Source organism: Sorex araneus, chromosome 5 (genome assembly GCF_027595985.1).
Source record: "Sorex araneus isolate mSorAra2 chromosome 5, mSorAra2.pri, whole genome shotgun sequence".
In the NCBI taxonomy this organism is placed as follows: Eukaryota; Metazoa; Chordata; class Mammalia; order Eulipotyphla; family Soricidae; genus Sorex; species Sorex araneus.
This window is the reverse complement of record NC_073306.1, coordinates 166981964-167006285: the sequence shown is the minus strand read 5'-3', so window position 1 is coordinate 167006285 and position 24322 is coordinate 166981964.

Here is a 24322-nt window from a genome sequence, read left to right as displayed (position 1 = left end):
ATATCAACCTGTAGAATATATATATATATATACATATATATATATATATATATTCTGAAGTTAGAGATCACCTCAGAATCCTCCTTACTACAATATATTTTCTCTGAGGTAATTTAACATGCATTTAACTTCTCAATTCTTCATAACCGTCCACTTTGTATTTCACTAATAAAATGGTTTTTTTAAGAGCAAAGGATAAAATTGACCATAAGGGACTCTCTTGCATAAAGTATGTGTATCAGTTGCTAAAAGAGAAAAGAAACAACAGGCTGAATTCAGAATAGACTTAATTCTTTATGTAGAGTTATCCCCAAACTTAAAACTGAACATAAATGCAGATTCACCATCTCCCTAAAATGGAATTTTAGAAATATATATTTGAAGTTTTCTTGTCAACACTCATGACAATATATAAGTAATAACTTCTACCTTTCCCCCTGACTGAAATATATATATATATACACATATACACACATACATATATTCGTATGTATATGTACACATATCCATGTGTATGTGTGTGCACATAGATACATATATATGCACACCCTATATGCACACACATACATACACATATATATGTATATATGTTTTGCTTTTGCTAAAACCTTGGTTTAATTGCAAAATCTCTCCAATTTGTAGTCTTCCTATCTTCTATATATGTGGCTACTGCCACATTCATTAAGTATTAAATAAAACCATTTAGATCTATGCCATTAGATCTGGACCATTAGATCTTGTTTTATTAGGGAGTCAGTTTTTTGGACCACACCCCACTCTGCTCACCCCAGTGTTATTCCTGCCTCTAAGCTAGGGGGTCATTCCTGGGGGGTACTTCAGAGGCCAAACTGTCAGAATCGAATAGAATCAGCCAGACTCAAGGCAAGCAACGTACATTCAGTACTATTGCTCCAGCCCTGGTTGTTTGTATGTTTGTTTGTTTTTTTAATTTTTATTAGTGAATCACTGTGGGGTACAGTTACATACTTACAAACTTTTGTTCTCGAATTTCAGTCATACAATGACTGAGTATCCATCCTTTTACCAGTGCCCATTCTCTACCACCAATGATCCCAGTATCCCTCCCGCCACACCCAACCCCTTTCCCCCACTACCCTGCCCCTGTGGCAGGGCATTCCCTTTTGTTCTCTCTTTCCTTTTTTGTGTTGTAACTTGCACTACAGGCATTAAGTTCCAGACCATTTTTTTTATTTTTATGCTAGTTTCATCATATATTCTTCATATTTTCTAAAAAAGAGTTAAAACTTTCTAAGATTGGGGCTGGAGCGATAGCACAGCAGGTAGGGCGTTTGCCTTGCACGCGGCCGACCCGGGTTCGATTCCCACCCTCCCATATGGTCCCCTGAGCACCGCTAGGAGTAATTCCTGAGTGCATGAGCCAGGAGTGACCCCTGTGTATCGCCGGATGTGATCCAAAAAAAAACCAAAAAAACAAAAACAAAAAAAAAAACTTTCTAAGATTAATCTTTCTCATAATATTGATGTCATGTCTCTCAATTTTTAATTAGAATATATATTGATTATAAATTATTGTATATTTTTTTCCAAATATTATTTTCTTTAATCAGCTATTACTATTTTACTATTATATATTTTCTACTTAAAACTGTTTCTGTTCCACACCTAGAGCACTCAGCTGTTGGTACTCAGGGATATTGTTCCTGGTGGTGTGGGATTGGCTGCATCATGGCAACCTCCTTTTACCCTTATACTCTCTCACTGGCCCACAGTTAAAAAGAATATTAAACATTCCTCCTAACTCCATTCCATTAAAATTCTAGCCCACAGGTAACATGTGGTGACTATTTCTTCACAATATACAACTCACTGCTGTATACATAAAATACTAAACACAGAAACAAAATCTAATGCATCCAAACAGAAGCTAAGTTTGACACTTGAGATGACATTTTCCCGGCAAATGCAAAATATGTTTCTTCTGTGGAGCTGTTCCTAAACAATGTATATTCTGCATTGCATCTAGCAGAGAAACATTCTCTTCCTATATCAGTGTGTCACTGTCATCCCGTTGCTCATCGATTTTCTTGAGTGGGCACCAGTAACATCTTCATTGTGAGACTTCTTGTTATTGTTTTTGGCATATTGAATACGCCACAGGTAGATTGCCAGGCTCTGCTGTGCAGCAAGATACTCTCGGTAGCTTGCTAGGCTCTCCAAGAGGGGCAGAGGAATCAAAACTAGGTCGGCCACATGCAAGGCAAATGCCCTACCCGCTGTGCACATAAAAAAAATCCTAATTGCTTTTACTCTCATTTTTAAGGTGTGAGTTTTAAAAATGTGTCAGCTCCCAAGGGAATCCTGCTTAAAAAAAAAAAAACCTTTCTTAATCTGGGAACTTTCTGTCTTATATTCATTTTTTTTATGTTTCCATAAATAAAGTATTTTGCTGAATTTGACAAAAAATTAAATTTGATTTAATGAACCTGATCACTTGGGTGCTTTATATACATAATTTCTCTACTACAACTTTGATTAATAAAGAATTACTTTTTTGAAGGGGGGTACTTCTGAAAATGTTCAAGTGTTACTCCTGGCTACGAACTGAGGAGTTGCTACTGGCAGTGCTCTGGGGACCACATAAGATGAAAGCGATTAGACCCTGTTGGCCACATGCAAAGCAAGTGTCTTACCCACTGTACAATCACTGTGGCCCCTGATTACTAAAGAATGTCTACACAAGCATTAACATACAACTTATGGATCATATTAACAATATAGTCGCCCGCATGCCAGAGCCTGGCAAGCTACCCGTGGTGTATTTGATATTCCAAAAAGAGTAACAAGTCTCACATGGAGATGGTACTGGTGCCCACTCGAGCAAATCGATGAGCAACGGGATGACAGTGACAGTGATACAGTGATAGTCAATCTAAATCTTTATATTTTTCTCTCTCTTTCTTGGCCCATAATAATTTCTTTTATAATGGTATTTCTCTAGTTGCATATTATATTACATAACTATAATTAACTTTAATGGTATTTTATATTTGTCCTGATTACACGTATGCTTATGATATTTACTTAGTATCACTGTATCACTGTCATCCTGTTGTTCGTTGATTTACTCAAGCGGGCACCAGTAATGTCTCTATTACATTCAGCCTTTAGATTTTAGCAGTCTCTCTTTACTTTTCTATAATTCCCTTGAAATAACAAGCATTTGTTTTTAATCGAAAGAAGTTATGTATTCCTTATTGTGCCCCCAATCTCTATTATATTCCATGGTGTAAGTATAGATTTACTCTTAATGCTTAGATAAGCATTTGCTTCTCATAGTATATTTTGCTCTTTTTTATCATTTTGAATATCTAGACAGTTCCATACAGGTAATCTTTTAATGTTAAACTAGTTGGAAATGGGGAGATATATAGAATATTATATATACATATATAATATACTGAATATCACAATGTAATATAGATAGAAAGATAGTTATGTGGCAATCCTGAAGTGTTGGTGTGTCTGCTGCAATGTGTGTTTTTTTCACAGGTAAACATCTACCTTCATACATTCTAAGGCAGGATAATAGAAATAGAGACATGGACATCAATATACATATATATATATATATATATTTACTATTTGTTATAAGAACATTCATAATCTAGGTCCTGAGAGATAGTTCAGCAGGAAAACCTTGCTTGCAGCTGCACAGGGCTTGCTCCCTGGTACCTCATGCACTCCCTCATGCCCAGCTAAGAGTCATTTTGAGTGCAGAATCAAGAGTAAGCACAATAAGAAACAAAGGAAAAATCAAAGTATGTTCTCTCCACTTTATTTAAATCCATTTCCTGGAGTACACAAAGGTCATGCAGGCATGAGGAGATGTTACTCCTACAATTGATGTACATTATATGGCAAGTGGGATTTTGCAGCTGTGACTAAGGCCATTAATAAATAAGGAATTTCGAACAGTGCTGAAATAAACATATAGGTGCAGATGTCATTTCTACTTTGCTTTTTTGCTCCCTTGGGATATATTCCCAGAAGTGGTATTGTGGGATCTTATGGAAGCTCAGTTTCTAGTGTTAGAAGGAATATTCATATTGTTTTCCAAAATGGCTGGACCAGTTGGCATTCCCACCAACAATGAAAGAGTGTCCCTTTTTCCCCCCCACATCTACACCATCACTGGTTGCTTTTGTTCTTTTGAATGTGTTCCAGTCTCTGGGGTGTGAGATGATATCTCATTGTTGCTTTGATCCTCATCTCCCTGATGATTATCGATGCAGAACACTTTTTGATGTGTCTTCTGGCCATTTGTATTTCTTTTTAGAGGAAGTTTATGTTCATTTCTTCTCCCCATTTTTGGTGAGGCTAGAATTTTTTTCTTGTAAAACTCTACTAGTGTCTTATATATCCTGGATGTTAATCCCTTATCAGATAGGTATTGGGTAAATATTCTTTTCCATCCCATGGAACCATTCACTGTATTTTGGTCACTGTTTCTTTTGAGGTCCAGAAGCTTCTTAGTTTAATGTAGTCCTACTTGTTTATGTTTCTTTCCACTTTCTTGGTAAGCGGTGTTTCATCCTTAAAGATGCTTTTAGCTTCAATGTCATGGAGAATTCTGCCTATATTTACTTCCATGCACCTTGTGTATTCAGGTCTGATATTGAGGTCCATAATCCACTTTGAACTGACTTTTGTGCCTGGTATTGGACAGAGGTCAGTGTTCATGTATTTGCAGGTAGTTGTGCAGTTTTCCCAGAGCCACTTGTTGAAGAGGCTTTCCTTGTTCCACTTCACAGTTCTTACTCCTTTGTCAAAGATTAAGTAATCATATGTTTGAGAGTCTGTGACAGAATATTTTATTCTGTCCATTGGTCTGCAGTACTGTTTATAGCCCAATAACATGTTGTTTTAGTTACTACTACTTTGTTGTAGAGTTTTAGGTTGGGGAAGGTGATACCACTCATCTTCCTTTTCTAAAGGATTGCTTTAGCTCTTTTTTGGGGTTTATTGTTCCATGTGAATTTCATCATTGTTTTGTCTATTTCTTTGAAAAATATCATGGTATCCTGATAGGGACTGCATTAAATCTGTATAGTGCTTTGGGGAATATTGCTATTTTGATAATCTTAATCCTCCCTATCTATGAGCAGGGAATGTGTCTCCATTTCCTAGTGTCCGCTTTTATTTCTTGAAGTAGTTTTTTTGTAATTTTTTTTTATAAGTCCTTCACCTCTTTAGTCAAGCTGATTCCAAGGTACTTGATTTTTTTGGTACTATTGTGAATGAGATTGTTTTTGTAACATCTCTTTCTTCTCTTTCATTATTTGTGTATAGGAAAGCCATGGACTTTGGGGTGTTGATTTTGTAGCCTGCCACTTTACTATACAAAACTATTTTTTCTAGGAGCTTTGTGGAAACAGCCCAAGTGCCCGAGAACAGATGACTGGTTAAAGAAACTTTGGGACATCAACACAATGGAATACTATGTAGCTGCTAGGAGAGATAAAGTCAGGAAATTTGCTTATAAGTGGATGGACATGCAGAATATCATGCTAAGTAAAAAAAGTCAGAAAGAGAGGGACAAACATAGAAGAACTGCACTCATTTGTGGAATGTAAAATAATAATATGAGATAATAAGAATAATATTATGAGACTGACACCAAGACAGTAGACACAGGGCCAGGAATATTGCCCAATATTTGTAAGCCTGTGTCATGAACTGGGGGTGAAGGCAGCTGAAATAAAGAAGGGATTACTAAGACAATGATTGGAGGAATCATTCAGGATGAAAGATGTGTGCTGAAAGTAGATAAAGGACCAAATGTGATAAACTTTTTTGCAAACCATAATGCCCAAAAGAAGAGAGAGAGTATGGGGAAAGTTGTCTGCCACGGAGGCAGGGGGAAGGTTGAAAAGGGCGGGTATACAGGGGACATTGGTGGCGGATAACATGCACCGGTCGAGGGATGATTGTTTGATCATTCTATGATTGAAACTGAAACATGAAATCTTTGTAACTGTATCTCATGGTGATTCAATAAAATAAATATAGAAATAAAGAAGAAATTATTCTGGGTTCAGGAAACTAAACAGAGTGTCCTTAAATGAGGGAGTCCTTGCTTTGATAATGTAAGACACGAGGTTGAAAAGAGGCCACATAGTTACTAGGTGAGGGTGGACTATAACCAAGGAGTCACCTTTGGTGAACAAGCAAAAAACAGAAAACAAATTCTTAAAACATCAAGGGGTGAATTTTGCCAGCAACCTTAATGTTCTTTGAACAGGAAGCTGAGGCTAAGATAAATCAGAGAGATCCCAGTACCTGAATTTCAGCCTCTGACACTCAGTTAGAGGACCCAGCAAATTTATGGCAAATCCGTTCTCTTACCCAAAGATAACCATGTTTGTGTTCTCCCCAAATCCATCCTGAAAATCTTACTTTCATTTTCTTTTTTTTTTCTCTATTTGGGTCACACCTGGCAAAGCTTAGGGGTTGCTCCTGGCTCTGCACTCAGGAAATACTCCTGGCAATGTTTGGGGGGAGTGGGGACCATATGGGATGCTGGGAATTGAACCTGGGTCAGCCACATGCAAGGCAAATGCCCTACCCGCTGAGTTATCGCTCCAGACCCAAACTCTTCCTTTCAATGTGCTGCATTAGAACGTGGTACTTTTGGGGGGATAATTAAGGTTTAATGAGACTAGGAGAGTGAAATTCACTTTATAAAGGGATAAGAACCCTAATTCCCCTCTATGTTTCTTTCTCTGTGTCAGTTTTTTCATCCCCAACTCTTCTCTTTCTCTCTCAGTCTCTCTAGAAATACTCTCCCCTTCCTGTCCCCTCCACTATATGAGTATGAACAGTCCCACCTGAAAATCAGGGCCACTTTTCTGTAGCTGAATAATTGACCAGTTGTTTGATCTTGAGCTGCCAGTAGCCTGGATTATAAAAAATCAATTCCTTAGGTTATGACACCCAGTTTACAGAAGTTAAGTTACAACAAAGACAAAGTGATAATGCATTTCTATTGTTTTAATACTCTTTGTTCTAATCTATAGCATCAGTATAAACTAATGTATACTAAGTCAAAGTATAGTACTTTTTCCACAGACTTATATAGATAGCACTTTCAACTTTAAACCTGTTTCTTCGAAGCACTTTAATGCAAAATATCCATGAAAAACTATAGATAAGATGAGATACAGCTTTCAACTCCGATTTTTTGTTTTGTTCTGTTTTTAGGGAAGAAAGAGTGGAATTAACTTTAGCTAGGCTCCACAGAACCAGCGTTTTTTATGATAACCGTTTCACTTTCTTGTCTCAATAAGACTATATTTTCCCTTGCTAATGATACTATACTGAGACAGTAATCATATAAAGTAGATCTACCCCAAGAAATATTAAATGAGGCACCTATATTTATTTCCTTTCTCCCAACTAAATACCTTGAAGTGACACTGTGTTGAGCTCATTTTAGACTAACTGCAGAACGACAGTTTTCTCCTTCTGTGGGAGAAGGATAATCAGGTTCATTAATCCATTCAGACCTCCAGGGTATCATTTATTAAATTGCTCCCAATATGCCTTATTCACTCCCAGGAAATAATTTACATACTAGAGAAATTTGATTCACTATCAAGCATATCCCATTTGAAACAATTCTCATTTTCATTCCTTGGTAGAAGGTAATAACTTATGCAAAATACGTGCAGGCATAGATTATGCCATGCTGAGAAAGTATTTAAGTATTACTTTCAGAATGCCATATTCTATTAAAATATCTGTAGTATATAATCCAATAAATTTAATGATAACTTTTTCTCCTTCTTGCCCTGCTTCCAATGCTTTCCCTCTCCCCTCAACAAAGAAATTAAAAATAACTATAAAATATTGGAGTATAGAAGCACAGAATCATTGAACAGGAGTGGGAGTCCTATAAGTGGCCTCTATTTCATTATTTTGATTTAATTTTTAATTTATTTCTTTCTCCATTACTTATTTTGTTATGTGGGATTTAACTCAGGTCTCATGTATAAAACACTTATACTTTACAACTGAACCACTGAACCACATCCCAAATCCTTCCATCATTAAAATAATTTGCATATTAATTTATTTGTATTGTACGGCACATTCTAAACCCTTAATTTAATTTCAAGGTACTTCTCTTTGTCAACTGAAAGATCTCAGTCTTAATCAGAGCATAAATTCATGTGGCTTTATGTTTCTATAAAAATATTCATGTTCCAGGGCTAATAGAGAATACTTGGGTAATTTGATCCATATGCTTTGTATACACAGACCCCAACAGTTCAGATGGATTCCTGAACATTGCCAGGAGTGATGCTGAGCTTAGAAGCCAGGAGTAAGCCCTAAGCACAACAGGATACAACTTCCCATATAGTAATAAATATTAGGTAAAAATAAAATTAACTTAAAATAACCAAAATTTTACTGACTGAACTTTGACCAAGAAATACCAACTTATGGCACTCATTTGTAGTATTTCTTATTTAGCATATATTGTTCTGCTGCAAGTGGCCTACCCATTCTTGATGAAATATTCTTTCCAACAATCCTGTCAAGTGGAAGACTCTACTGAATGCAATTTAAAGATGAGCATTAACTGAAGCACATGGATTCTATGTGTGTATCAAACCTCTGGGTGACAGAGGCACATCTGCAACTGGGAAGTTATTAGAGATGTCAGTAGAGAATGTCCAGGAGTTTCTTCCTTCCTGGATAGAACATAGGTAGAAATACATGAAAGCTACAGTCTAGGTAGAGGAGATATGACAGAAGGGCTGAGAATCTAGCCAGGAGATCTGGGATGTTTGGGGAAAAAATGAGATACATACCAATGATCCAGGTGAAACTGACATGGAGAGGCCCATATGGAGAAGCTGGGTTGTGCCACCCGACAAGACACATTTAAAAGGACAACAAAGCAAATTATTGTCCCAGACAATATAGCCCTTCCTACTTCACTTTGGATGAGTATTAGAAATTTTATAAAATGTGCAGACAGGACCAAATGCCTAGTGTCAGACATGGATTACCAGAGAGGAGGGATGTGTGTGGTATTACAAACACTACACACACCCTTTCACCAGAACCTCGGCACATTCCAGGAGCTACCAGACCCTTTGTGACTCTCCCCACATCGACCACACAGCCAGTGAAGACAAAAAACTTCACTTCCAGTGAAAACTGACAAGGGTTAAAATGAAATCAAACAGGCAAATGGGCAGATTGAAATATATTACAGGTGACAAGCAGAGGCCTAAAGGGAATAAAACGTTGTAAATAAAAGATACCTCAAGAAACCAGTCTTGAAGACATGGAACATTGAAACATCCTACTAGTAAAGAGTTTAACTTGCTTTATTAATAAAACTTAAAGAGAAAAAATCTCAGAAAGACATATGAAAGCTAAACAAGATGGCAAAAAAAGAATTAATAATTTAATACAAGAAAAACTCAAGAAAACAAATTAAGATCTCAGAAAAAATGTAAAGAGCCCAGTTGTGGCTGATTAGTAGACTATTTGTCTGAGACCCTACACTAGGTTTCTGGTACCACTAAAAAGTGAAAATAAAATATAAAAGAAAAATAAGGAGGTTAAAAAGATGTTGCCTTAAATAGAAAAAAACAAAATTTGTGATGAAAAGAATTTAATAAATAAGACAATTTATTCAGAGTTATGAAAATAGAATGAACCAAATAAAATCAACTCAGTGAACAAATCAATGATTTTGCATCTGTTTTACTGATTTTTTACTCATGCTAAAGAGACATATCAATCTTTAGGGAATAAAGCCAGTGACCTCAAGGATAGTAATGTATATATAGAAGAAGATAAAGAAATAATGCATTAACAAAAAGGCAACGTTATAATACGATCTATCAAGCTTTATAAATAAAGACAAAATATGAATAATGGGTATTCCAAAGGCAAGAGGAAGAAGGAATAAAGAAAGCACATTCAATGTTATAGGAACAGAAAACTTTATAATCATAAACTAGAACTTCATGACACAAATGACTACAAAAATTTTTTAAAAAACTACACAAAAAACACGTATTACACAGGCATGGATTTAATAGATATTCACAGTGCATTCTACCTGAAAATAACAGAATGCATACTCTTCAAGTGCTGTCAGAACATTGTCAAGGAGAGATGATATGTTGGGACACAATACATGCCTTAAAAAATTTATTAAGATCGAAATCATATCAATCATTTCTGATCACAATAGTATGAAGCTAGAAATAAATCAAAAGGAGAAAGAGGAAAAATCACAAATTTGTGGAGAATAACCAACATGCTATCAGATTAATAAGAAACTCAACAGTATTATTTAAAAATATACATATAGTTGGATATAAATTAAAATTATGACATGACTGACTGAAACCTATGGACTTCAAATGAAACCAGTGTAAAGAAAGATGTTCATAGCAATAAATACTTATTCAAGAAAACTTGCAGAATAACAAATGCAAAATTAAAGCTCATAGCTACAGAAAAAATGAAAGAATGAAAGTAGAACCAAAAGTCAGTAGGTGGGAAAATATAAATTAGACATATCAAAATTGTAAGTCAAACTAGGAAAAAAAACATTGTTCACTGGAAATATTAACAAACAGACAAATATTTGGCAAGATTCTAAAGAAAAATATACAAAAAATAATTGCATACAATAAAGATAAGATTATTATAAAATTTGAATGCAACAAAAGAGTATTGCTACTAACCATGAATATTAACTAGTCTAATGCTCTTATAGAAAGTGTCAATTGTTTTAATCATGAAACATTGTAGAATGATTCAAGATTACATAGAAATTCTGAACAAATAATTTGTCATAAACTTGAAGTAGAAATATGTCTTGCCCCACTCTCCCCCCAAAAACTGAAAGTTCTGGACTAGTTGTCAACTTCACTAGTGAGTTATATCATCGTTTTTCTTAAGACCATGTGAAATAAGAAAAGTTGTTACTATTGGTTTCAAGAGTACAATGTTTCAACACCCATCTCTTCACAAGTTTCTTTTTCCCTCCACTAATACACATTGGCCTCCATCACCACCTCCCCCTGCCCTGTCATCCTCCTTTGTCTCCTTCCCTCCAGTCTGCTCCTGGATACATGTTTTAGAAAAACCTATTCTTCTAAAAACTATCTATTATATTAAAATGGAAAACACTTCCTAACACATTTTATAAAGTCCACATCGGCTGCTTCTAAAAACAGGCATGAACATTAGGAAAAACAAACTCATAGACCAATATCTTTCTGGAAATAGAACAAATAAATATTTAACAAAATAAATTCACCAATGACTTAAGACAGTCACACATCATAGTCATGTATTGAGGGATTCAAGAATTGCTCAACATATGCAAATAATAAGTCATTAAAAAATCAGTAAGATGAAGGACAACATAATATGATCACCTCTATAGAATCAGAAAACATAGCTGACAATAGTAAATATACTTTGGACGGTACTTTGACATTGTAAATGCTACATATGAGAACCCCAAAGCTCCTTTTATAATCAATGACAGAGAAAATATCTGATGGCTTTTCCTCTGAGATCAGGAACAGGACACAGATGATCATTTTCACCACTACAGTTCAAAATATAATTGAAATTCTTAAAATGAAAAATTTTAGACAAGAAAAAGATTTAAAATGAATCCACATTGGAAAGAAGGTTAAAATTATCACTACTTATATATGACATGGGAATAAATACATACAATGTAGCAAAGACACAAACAAAATAACATTTAGAAACAATAAATAAATATAATAAGTTAGCAGTTATAAAAGTTAATACGAAATTGTGCATTTATATATAGGAATAATGGTCTGGGAAAAAAACAGAAGAAATGTCAGGGAAACAATTTCATTACAATCACATAAAATATCAGTATCTTGAAATAATTTTATTAATGACAAATAGACCTATGTATGCAAAAATAAGACTTGTTTAAAAAAATGAAAGAGGGGCTGGAGCAATAGCACAGCGGGTAGGGCGTTTGCCTTGCACGCGGCCGACCCTGGTTCTAATCCCAGCTCCCATATGGTCCCCTGAGCACCGCCAGGGGTAATTCCTGAGTGAAGAGCCAGGAGTAACCCCTGTGCATTGCCGGGTGTGACCCAAAAGCCAAAAAAAAAAAAATAAGAAGAAGAAATAAAAATAAATAAAAAAATGAAAGATAACACTGAGATTGAAAGGTACACTATATTCATGAATTGCAAGATTTAGCATCTTTAAAAGTGATTACACACTTAAATCAATCTATACTGTCAACAAAAAACCTATAACAAACAATATAATTATTTACAAAGAGAATAAAATGTCATTAAATTTATTTGAAGTATTAAAAATCCTCCAATAAGAAAAGAATTCCTGATTGGAATAAAAATAGAGGCATCATAGTATCCTGAACTTAAAAGAGTACTACAAAATGATAGTAATTAAAGTAGCTTGTTACTGCAATAAAAAGTTACAAATTAAATTGACCAGAAATCATTAGCACATAAAATACATACATATACGTTAATAAGTTTGTAGCAAAGATTATGGTACACAAAACCTATTCTATAAATTGTGTTGGAAAAACTGTGCAGCAACATCAAAGGACAAAATAGAAAATTATTTATATCATGTGCAAGCATTGATTCAAAATGAGTGAGGTATTTGGATATAATGCCTGAAGTTATAAATCATCTAGAACAGGGTGTAGGTGATAAAAACCTTGACATCAATCTCTATCATTTTTAGAAATTATTCTAGTGGCAAGGAAAACAAAAGCAAGAAAAAAAGTTGGGGTGTGAGAGACATAGGATGGTGGGAACTTATTTGTCTTGCATGTGACTGACCTGGATTATTATGCTGGCACCACGCATGTTCTTCTAATTCCCATCAGGGATGACCCTTAAACTCAGAGCCAGGAAAAAGTCATGAATAAGCCCTCTCCTTCACACACACTCAAAAAAGCAAGAAACAAAAGAGATACATCAAACATAAAGCTTCTACATAATAAGAGATTCTTGCATCAAAAAATTAAGATAGACTACTTTTTGGTGAAAATATTTCCACATCATTTGTCTATCAAGTTGTTATGTTAGAAATTTACAAAAACTCATAAAATTTTCCCATAAATTGCTAGTTAATTAAAGTAAAAAAAGGAAAATAATACAAACAAACATTTCTCCAAATAAGACATATACGTGGTCAAAAGACACAGGAAAATGTATTCATTGCATCTTATTAAGGAAATGCAAATCAAGGATCTATGGAACAGCACCTCACATAAGGTTACTACTTTCTTAAAAGCAAGAAATCACAAGTATTTCAGAGAATATGAAGAAAAAGAAATCTTATGTTCCAATGTTTAGAATGTAAATGGGTTTAATCAGTACAAAAACAGTATAGAGATTTCTCAAAAATTTAAACAAAAATGTGTGATTATTTGTGGTTATTATGTCATTTTGGGGTATTTATGTGAAAATAAGTACCACAGGGGCTAGAGCGATAGTACAGTGGGTAGGGCATTTGCCTTGCACATGTCTAACCTGGTTCGATTCCCATCCCAGCATCCCATATGGTCCCCTTAGCACTGCCAGGAGTAATCCCTGAGTGCAAACTCAGGAGTAACCCCTGTCTGTGCATGGCCGAGTGTGACCCAAAAAGCAAAAAAAAAAAAAAATACCACAACTTTGGTTGTGTTTTCCCATAGTTATTGAAGAATTGGAAATAATCTAAGACCTCACGGACAGATGGAGGATTACAAATATGGGTCATATGGTTCTCCAAAAGGGAGAAAGAGAGAGAGGGAAGAGAGAAAAAGAGAGAAAGTGCTTGCCATAGAGGCAGGCAGGCTCGGACAGTTGATGGGAGGGAAACTAGGAGTTCTGGTGCTGGGAAATATACATTGGTGAAGGGATGGGAATCGGAACACTGTATGTCTGAAACCTAACCATAAACAGCTTTGTAAATGTGTATCTCACAGTGATGAAATAAAAAAACAACATTTTTTAAAATAAAAGAAAATGAGGTTTAATACAAAAAGTATTAATCAAAAGTCTACTAAAAATGAAATATTCTCATTTATAAATAAAGATAAAATCCTGCCACTTATAATAAAGCTGATCTAAAAGGTATTGGATAGGGATAATAAACCAGGGAAAGATAAACATCATGTGAATGTATGCATGACTATACATAAGGTAAAATAAAAAGATAAATGAAATAAATTGATAACAGACTTTGGCCTATAAAATCAATTTGTGGATATCACAAGAGCAGGTCTGATAATGACCTTGGGGAGATGATATTCTGAGCAGGGGCTACACACACTTATTTTCAATAGTAAGATTTGAAATCTATAATAGTATTTTAATGCAATTACAAGTCAAAAGTAAAATTATTGCAATATTAGAAGGTATATTTTAGGGGCTGGAGTGATAGCACAGAGGGGAGGGCGTTTGCCTTGCATTCGGCCGACCCAGGTTCAATTCCCAGCATCCCATATGTTCCCCTGAGCACTGCCAGGCGTAATTCCTGAGGGCAGAGCCAGGAGTGACCCCTGCGCATTGCCAGGTGTGACCCCCCCAAAAAAAGAGGGTATATTTTAATGAAAAGAAATATGAGTAAATTGAGTCAGAAAATAAGTAATACACAATGATTTTAGATTTCCATGATTATCAGTATATCTGTATTTTATAATAGTATTATATAGAGTATTATATAATAGTATCATATCAAGTCTCCTGCCCCCATGCCTGGGTGTCTTCACAAGGGCCCCTCGGAGGGGTCGGGTTGAGTTTCCCTCCCCTGCCCCAAGCAGAGCTCTGGGAGTCAAAGACCTCCGGAACCCAGCCACAGCCATACTCAAGACAACTCTCCACATGCTCAGAGAAGCCTCACATATGAAGGAACCAGCAGAGGAACCCAGGAGCCCAGGTGTGCAGGATCCAGTACTGAGATCTCCGAGCCTGCTCCAATCGGGAGTGCGCCTCCTCCACCCCGATCCCCCTGTTTTCAGTAGCTTGGCAGCCACACCCACAAATTGCCATGTAATCCTATGTCCAAGATTCAGAGACTATAAAACAAAGCAGAAGCACTCGGCCTTGAATACTTATTCTCATTTTATTGTCTAGTTCTCCCTCTCAGAGAACTCGACAAGCTACCGAGAGTATCCTGCCTGCACAGCAGAGCCTGGCAAGCTCCTGATGGCGTATTAGATATGCCTAAAATAGTAACAATGATGGGTCTTTTTCCCCTGACCCTGAAAAAATCTCCAATGCATCACCACTGGGAAGGACGAGTAAAGAGAGGCTGCTAAAATCTCAGAGCTAGGATGAATGGAGATATTACTGGCGCCCGCTCAAGCAAATTAATGAACAATGGGATGATAGTGATACAGTGATAATAGTATTATATCACTTATAATTTTCAAAATTTAAATGTGGCTATTACACTCTTAAAGTGATAGCACCTAATTTTCAAGCTGAATAAGTGACAACAAATTAGATAAAAAAAAAACATGTATAAAATGTTCTAGCTTATGGCTGTAACATAAGCATTGAGTTGCTGATGAATGACATGAATGGATGTTATGACTGAAACATGAAACATAATATCCACTACAATGCTGTGTAGCTATGTCTTTCTAAATTTCAGTGTATCTAGCAAACTAGTTGATAATGCTCACAAAACTCACTTATTATATGATAATATATCTTTTGTATCCAAAATAATTATACTGGTATGATTAGGCAAACAATGGAAAATATAGTTACAACCATAAATATGTTAAGTTGTGGTTGCCTCAACACCAACAGTTTTCACACCCATTAGCCCCCTCTGCACCACCCACAACTAACACATTGCACAAATATAGTTTGAGAAAGTTTAAGATTTTTAAGATTGCAGTGTGTCTTCTAGTATGTTGAGTTTTCCTCTGCACATGCTTTCCATATATTCAACTCTGATTCCAAACTATTGCTCTGAACACCGAGTAAACAAGGGCTTATTGAGTCAGTGTAGTGGCTAGCAGAAGACACAACACAATATTCACAATCCTGAAAGCCAATGTGTAGTGGTTGAACTCTCTCCCCCTTCCTCCAGTGTCGAGCAGCAGTTTGTAGAGGCTGTGAAGTTCACAGTACTCCCTGCTGCAATGGGTTATGTGTTTTAATCTTAAAAGATGTAAATTGAAGGCTTCAACGAATGAGAACACCGTGTCCATGCTGGCAGAAAACAGTTTAAATTATTTTCTGACAGTGCAAAAGTATAGCTGCTGAGTTTCTAGCTGGTGGCTGTTGGGATTGTGGCACTCAATTCAGAAAGTCAGCCAAGGAGCAGAGTTTTTCTTGCTAGTGTGGTAATATCTTGCAATTCTTTTCTCTGCAAGTGCAGAATTTTAAGTTTTGGTATTTGGGACACATGATAGGTAAGATTCTCTGAGAATTTAGATTACTGCTGATAATGTTATCAACAAGTCAGAGAATTGGGAAGATACGTCAAAGGACTTGAGTTCATGCTTCCTGTGCAGGACACCCAGGCTTAATCAGTCCCGCTGAGAGCAGCTACTCCCCACCTTCCCCACTTCATCCCCTCCCAGATTCCCCAACCTAGAAAATTGAGATAGTAGACACTTTTATTCTTCTAGATGTAAATTAGTCACAATTTGCTGTGTATTTATTTTAATATATTTTTGGTTTGGGCACACATTCTGCCTTCCATGGTGACAATCCCTGGCTCTATACTCTAGCATCCCTGCTAATACTTAAGGGATTTTATGCGGGGCCAAGGATTTAACCAAACTGGGCCCAATGCAAGCCAAGCTTATGCAAACTCTTTAGCCCTTTCCATTTACTATTTTACCACATTCATTTATAGGTGAGTTTGAGACATGACTTTAGCAGATTTTCTTGTTTTGCCTCTGTTTGGGGGAAGTTGAGTTAACATTCCCTATTAAAAATAACTCTGTATTATTATAATTCAGTGTAAAAAGAAAACAGCAAGCGTCAGAAAAAAGGAGGTATTTTTCTTGGTTTATGTGTTCTGTGTCTCCACTCCCTGCCATAAAGTTCAAATTATACCACCTGCCACAGGGGAGCCCTGAACCAACAAAATCATTTTGGCAATCGTGATTGTTTTGATATCAACTAAATCTGAGATAAGAAAAACATATTGGAGCAAACACAAGTAAAACATCAGCAAACACAAGGTGCTAATCACTCCTTAGCAGCTTGAAAACTTGTGTGGGGGGGTAATCTAGTAGCAGGACTCCTGTGCAGTAGCCATCCCTACTCACCCGAGTTAAACAGAATGGAAGTTTCAATGGCATATCATAACCCATCCTTCCACTCCGGATTTCGCTAATAGAATCCCAAAATAAAAGCCGGGCCAAGCCGACTCATAAAATGTTTGGCTCAAAAAGCAAAACAATGCAGGCTTGCTTTTCTGGTGCAGAGGATACTCCAAGACAAATTGTGCTTCCCTGTTTCCCTGACTCTTTGCTTATTTGTTCCCTCAAATTTGTGATCTTTCTTGACTATGATTTCTTTTCCTTCTCTACCCATACTCACATCTTTCTTTTTTTTAAATCTGTAATTATTATGGGGCATTTTTTGGCTTTTAGGGTCACACCTGGTGATGCACAGGGGTTACTCCTGGCTCTGCACTCAGGAATGACCCCTGATGGTGCTCCAGGCACATTATGGGATGCTGGGAATTGAACTCAGGTCCACCGAGTGCAAGGCAAATGCCCTACCCGCGGTACTATTGCTCCAGCCCCACTCATATCTTTCTAAGTAAGTTTTGTTCAGTAAAACTATCTTGCTTCACTAAAAACAGACAAACGAACAAAATACAAACAAACACAAAAAACATTGTGTGTGTGAATATTCTTTCAGTCGGAGGTGCTGACACAAGAAATGAGAGGGACTCTAAAATGGCACGGAGGGCCACCAACTCGCTCTGGCATAGTGGCAGAGGAGGAGCGTCTCACGGCCTCTTTCATTTATTATCCTATATATACACCTCCAATGAACACAGTACAGAGAAGTCATTAACAGAGAGTAAAAGGGGTTACAGAGGGACATCAAAACTTAAGCAAACATTGTTCTGTCGAGTCTGAAAACCAAAATGGTCAACAATCTCTGGGAAGAAATGCAAGGCTCCATGAGTTACAACCCCTCACACCTGGGGTGATATCACAGCGGGTAGGGCATTTGCCTTGCATGGGGCAAACCAGGGTTCAATTCCTCTGCCCCTCTCTGAGAGCCTGACAAGCTACCAGAGTATCCCGCCTGCATGGCAGAGCCTGGCAAGCTAGCCCTGGTGTATTTAATGTGCCAAAAACAGTAACAACAAGTTTCACAATGAAGATGTTACTGGTGCCTGCTCGAGCAAATCAATGAGCAATGGGATGACAGTGATACAGTGACAGTCACACCTGGGGTGATAAGAGGGATGAGACGATGTCTTCGATGTCTTCGATGTCTGGGTTTCGAAGCCAAGCAGGGTCTGGGATCTGTGAGAAAGGGAAGACTGCTTCTTTGTATGCTAGGAGTTAGATTAAGGCCAAGGCAGCTGAGAGAAGAAATGTTAACCTTTTTCAGATCAGTCAGATTCATGAGTCACCACTCACACTCCCGTGAGTGGGGTCCCAGGTTCTGCCCACTTGCTGGTCAGCTTCAGAGGACTCATCCTATAATCTAGCTTGGAACCAACACCATTGATCAGCAGTGCTACCATAAAGGTCACCCCACCCTTACCCCAGCATTATTGGCTATAGATCTGGAGGCCCTGAGCACCTTCTGGCACGGCGGGGGGTGGGGGGGAGCAGGGGCGGGTAGTGATCCTAAGAACCAAGATTCATAGCAGCATCTCTTTCAAGCAGAACCAAATTCACTAATCCTTGCAAGGAAGGTGTGGTTAACAGAGGACTACTACATGTGGGCCCAAGGCCCAAGGAACTCTGGATCCAACCATTTGCTAACATAAAACAAACAAACAACAAACAAAAAAGCACTTTTTTTCCACATTGATAAACCACCTAATTTCCAGCTATAAGTAGTCTCATGAAATTCTTAATAAGATCACCTCTGTCCTACCTAACCAATCAAAATACACTCTCAAGACAAATTAGTAAAAGTTAAATAACATCTATAATTGAAAAGAAACTAAAATAAAAATAATCAACATCAAAACCTAAGAATTTTTAAAAATCTAAATGACGAATTGAATTTTTAAGTATGGAGTGTCAGAGCTCATAATTTATGTGATAGAAGCCTTAACATTCCAAGTTAAAATTTTACATTGTTATGTAATTACTTCTTTTTACCCATGAAAAAAGTTATTTTGTTCCCTTGGTTTTGTAAAGCTTTCAGGACAGGATAGTTTTTCCCTAAGAAAAGGATTCTTTTACAAGAACTGACACACAATTCCAAAAAATTATAAAATATCCATACTTCACATATTTCCCTCGTAGAAGTTAAAATGAATACATTAATAAATATTAATAATTAAAACTATAAACTGAAAAACCCAATACATTAATAATTCAGAACACAATTATACTGTAAATCAGAGGAAGAAAAGTCTGTGAATATAAAGTGAAAATGACATATACATGTAGATCAAGCACATAGGGAAAGAATTTGAAGTCTGTAATTGTAGTTTTTAAAAATTTAGGTTACAAAATTTACTATTGGATCTTTCTTCATTTTTGCTTTCTTTAGTGTTTTAACTTTTGTAATAAAAAATGGATCTTAGATTCTTGGTTATATTCAGATTTGTCGCTGAGTATAAATAAATAGATATAAAGTCACTACTCACATTTATGTTTTTTTGAACTAGAGATATTTTTGCATAAAAGTTTTAAGTGCTACAAATGTAGCATTGTCTAGGATAACTTTCAAATTATAACTTCATCACTTGCAATTTAAGATGAAGTGAATTTTAATTTATGAAGATCTTACCTATTATTTTCTTCATAGAAAAGTAGATTGGAAAACCTTGCTGGTTGTTGAAATAGGGATGTATAATATTTTGAAATACCTTAGGATATTTAGTATTTTATAGATTGTGATGTTTTTATAGTCTAGATATTCCATCCTTTCTGCTACATGGTCATGATAAAGCATTTGGGAATATTTAATGGATACATTCATATTCTCGGTCTCTCTAATTATTTGGATGGCTATATTTTAAAGCAAAGAGTTATGAAAACAAGGAGAAAGTATTATGTCTTTACTCTGGAGATTATTTGCTGAATGAAGAATCCATGCTTTTAACTAGACAGCTGTCACAGCTATTTATGAAAATGCACTCTCCTTGTAACTTCAATTGTTAACAAAATTAACAAGACAAATACATTTTGTGCTTCACCAGTCTTTCTAAATTATCTGTTTAAATTAACAATGAGAAGTAGTAAAAGGGTGACTAACTACAAGCTAAAAATAAAATCTAAAAGAGTCAAAAACATGGGTTCCTATTATGAAAGCTACACATTAATGTAAACTCAAAAATACTTTTTAGAAATATTTGTAGAGTGAAGATGTCTTCTTTAATACAGACTTTCATAAAATTTAGTAAATTATACATTGCATTCTTTAATCAAAATATGTGTTAATATTTTTTAGATGGAATTAATTCTTACAGGTGTTCATTCTTGGTCAGACTAATATATTCCAAAATATGTTGCATTGTGCTCATTAATAATACTTGTCACAAAGACTCATCATAAAATGAGTTGAATATAAAATAATTCAGCTCATTTTGGAAAATAAACTAAAGCAGAAAGTATTTGAATCCAAAGTTAGTATAGAGATAAAAGAGTAATGGCCCATAATATAGCTGAGGCTTAGAGACATGAAGCATACATAAAGTTGCCAGACTTAGCAATTCAAAATATTGAAAACCCAAGAAAATTTGAATATCAGATAAACATTGAATGCTTCTCTGACCCAAATAGGTCATATTTATACTATACAAATATTCATTGTTTATCCTAAATTCAAATACATGCATGAACTGAATTTTATCTAGCAACCCCATTCACATGAGCGTTTCGCAATCTTCCTTGCCAATCTGCTGAGCTCTATACTCCGTGGTTGTATTTTAGGTTTGGTTCTAGAGAATAAATTTCAAATTTAGAGCAATTCATGTGTCCTCATTAACATACATATGAAAGAAGTCATCACTAAGATGTATCAGGTTTATTTTAATTTACATTAAAAATGAATTGCTTGGTATATTCATCTCTATTTCAAAAATTTATTATTGCTCCCCATTGCAAAATAAAACTTTTAATCACTACAAAACAGATTTTTTTGTTCAGTACTGAATACTCACCAGTACAAATAAGATGTGTTTATGGTGATGATTTATTTACTTTAATGAAATGAACAAAATCTTATATTTATTACTGCATCACATATTAAAAAATATAGCTTCTCATTTTCCAAGATGTAGGTTGTGTCAAAAACCAAAGTGTTTTCAGGTAGTTATGTATTCATTTACTAATATATGAATAAAACATCTTACAGAGTTCTTATAAATTCTTTATATTCTATTCTGATGTTCTGTTCTTAAGAAGACATTGTTTCATCCTTGAGCTACAACATTTAAATTGATAACTTGAATATTTTACTTTTTGACATTTGCATCCTTTATGAAGTTTTATATTGTTTTTCTTTAAGCTCTTTTTGAGAAATGTAAATCTGTGACAATGTCAACAAAGGAAATGCAATTTACAGTTTTAATCCTTCATAGTCAATTTCAGAAGGAACAATATTTCACACAAAATAAAGATATTCTATACGGACCCTAGATGTAGCTGTCTTTTAGAAGCACATTAACAATATTGTTGGATATAAGAGAGCTAGGGCTTGGTTCCTGGGGTCCAGACATGAATTTCAATTTTGTAGATGAGAGATGGTAGATAATTATGATAATTTAGATGACACATTATTAATTATCAGGTAGTAATAATAACATATACCTTATGTAATAAGTCACGGAAAGATATAAGCGAACTGATTTTGGAATAAGAATTAAGTCACCAAATAGCAAGCATTCAATTGTTAGTCAGATTATATATCATTTAAGTTTTCCTATTTATTGCCATACATTAAATTATATTGTCACTGTCACTGTCACTGTCAATTTGCTTGAGTGGGCACCAGTAATCAGTTGAATTATATTAATTATTTAAAATATGTTCATGTATTATTATGTATATATGTATATGTGTATTAATATATGTATAATTATTGGGCTTAAATGTATTAGACATGATTTTATTAAATATATAAAATAAGATCAGATCAGATGAGATCAGGCACATTCAGGGTGGCATGGCTGTAGAGTGATAGCACAGTGGGTAAGGCATTTGCCCTGCACGCGGCTGGCCCAGGTTCAATTCCGTCATCCCTCTTTAATAACCCAGCAAGCTACCGAGAGTATCCTGACCAGATGTCAGAGCCTGGCAAGCTACCTGTGGCACATTTGATATGCCAAAACCAGTAACAATGGAGACGTTACTGGTGCCAGCTCGAGCAAATCAATGAACAATTGGACAACATTGCTATAGTGCTATATAAAATAAAGCTACTGTGTTTACTGATTTTTTAACTTACTTATTGGTTTTATGGCCCAAACCATTGGTCTTGAGGGTTAATAGCTAGATCTTAGCTTAGAATCACTCCTGATATGTCTCTGGGGACTATTCCCAGTGCCAGGAATTGGACCTGGGTTCTGTGATTTAACACAAACTCCTTACTCACTGCACTATCTTTCCCAAGGCAAGCCCCTTACCTGCTGTACTATCTTTCTGTCACATTAACTTTTGAACTCTGTAGTATGTATAGATAAGCACCTGCACACTCATAAGCATTTCAAGGAGATAAAAGTGACATTGGTGGAGAGAATGGGCACTGGTGGAGGGATGTAAATGGGATGCAAACATGGAAAGTTCATTAAGTTTGTAACTGTACCTCACGGTGATTCACTAATAAAAATTTAAACAAATGAACAAGATTAAAAATAGGTAAAACCCATTGTGATGTTCATTATTAGTCCACTAATCAGCAAGAAAAGATCAACTCTTAGTTTAAGTGTTTATTGCATTTCCTCTTAAATGTAAACTTAAAATAGAAATGATATTTTTTGCACTCCAGATTAAAGAAAAAACTGTTATGGAGTAAATCCAAATTTGGTGGTATAGTAAATATTAGATTTATTATACTATTTTCAATTTATTTTGAAACATTTGTTCAATGATTCCACAATATAACATCACATCATCATCACATACAAAGATGCTACACTGTTAACTTTTTATGTGGCAATAAAATTCCTATATTTCTTAAACCACATAGAAATGATATCGGCATAGGTTTGAGATAATGTTACTTTCAAGCATTATTTCATAATTATTTTAAAACTCAATGACTTTAAGTTAATCATTTCATGGTGCTCACCTCGAGTATGTACATCAAATATAGATGATAAGAAAATTAGCTATTTCTACATAGACCTTATAAGCAAATATGCATATTAAATATTTTCTGTATATATTTGACTTAACTTATTTGGTTGGGTTTATTTTGTGGGAGAGACCTTGGAACACACCTGGTGGTTCTCAGTACTTATCCTGGTGTTATATCCAAGGCTCACTCCTTACAGAACTTCAGAGCAGTGCAAGGTTTGAACCAGTTAGCTATGTAGACAATCACCTCACTCACTGTACTGTTTTTCCAGCCCAAGCATTTTGGCTTGTTTTTGTTATTTCTATCATGGATATTTAGATTATTTTTTGGTACATTGTCAGGGGTACATTTTAAGAGTACAGTAAATAATTATAAATGATAAGTTTATACATTTTCAAAATTATGAGAATAATGCTAATAACTTGTATTTGCATAGAAAAAAATATGGTTCTAATTTGACATTATGTTATTTAAAAAAAAGAAGTCGAGTAGGTTGCTCAGTGGTCAACGCTTTGCGCCGCTCTCCACCCAGAGGAGACCTCGAGTGACCCCACACAGATGGCTGCTCCACTCCTGAACGACCATGATCCCGGAGGCCCACTACCTAATTTCAGAACCCAGCGGCTTCTTGCAGAAATACTTCTAGACTGTGAACTAAGCTACTGCACCATTCTGCCCCGGGAGGGGAAAGGTTTGCCTCTCTCAGCCTTTCCTTTCAGTGATGGCGGCGGCAGAGTGGCGGCCACCATCTTTTAGAGTCCGCTAAACAGAGGTATGAACTTGCAGTGATGCAATTT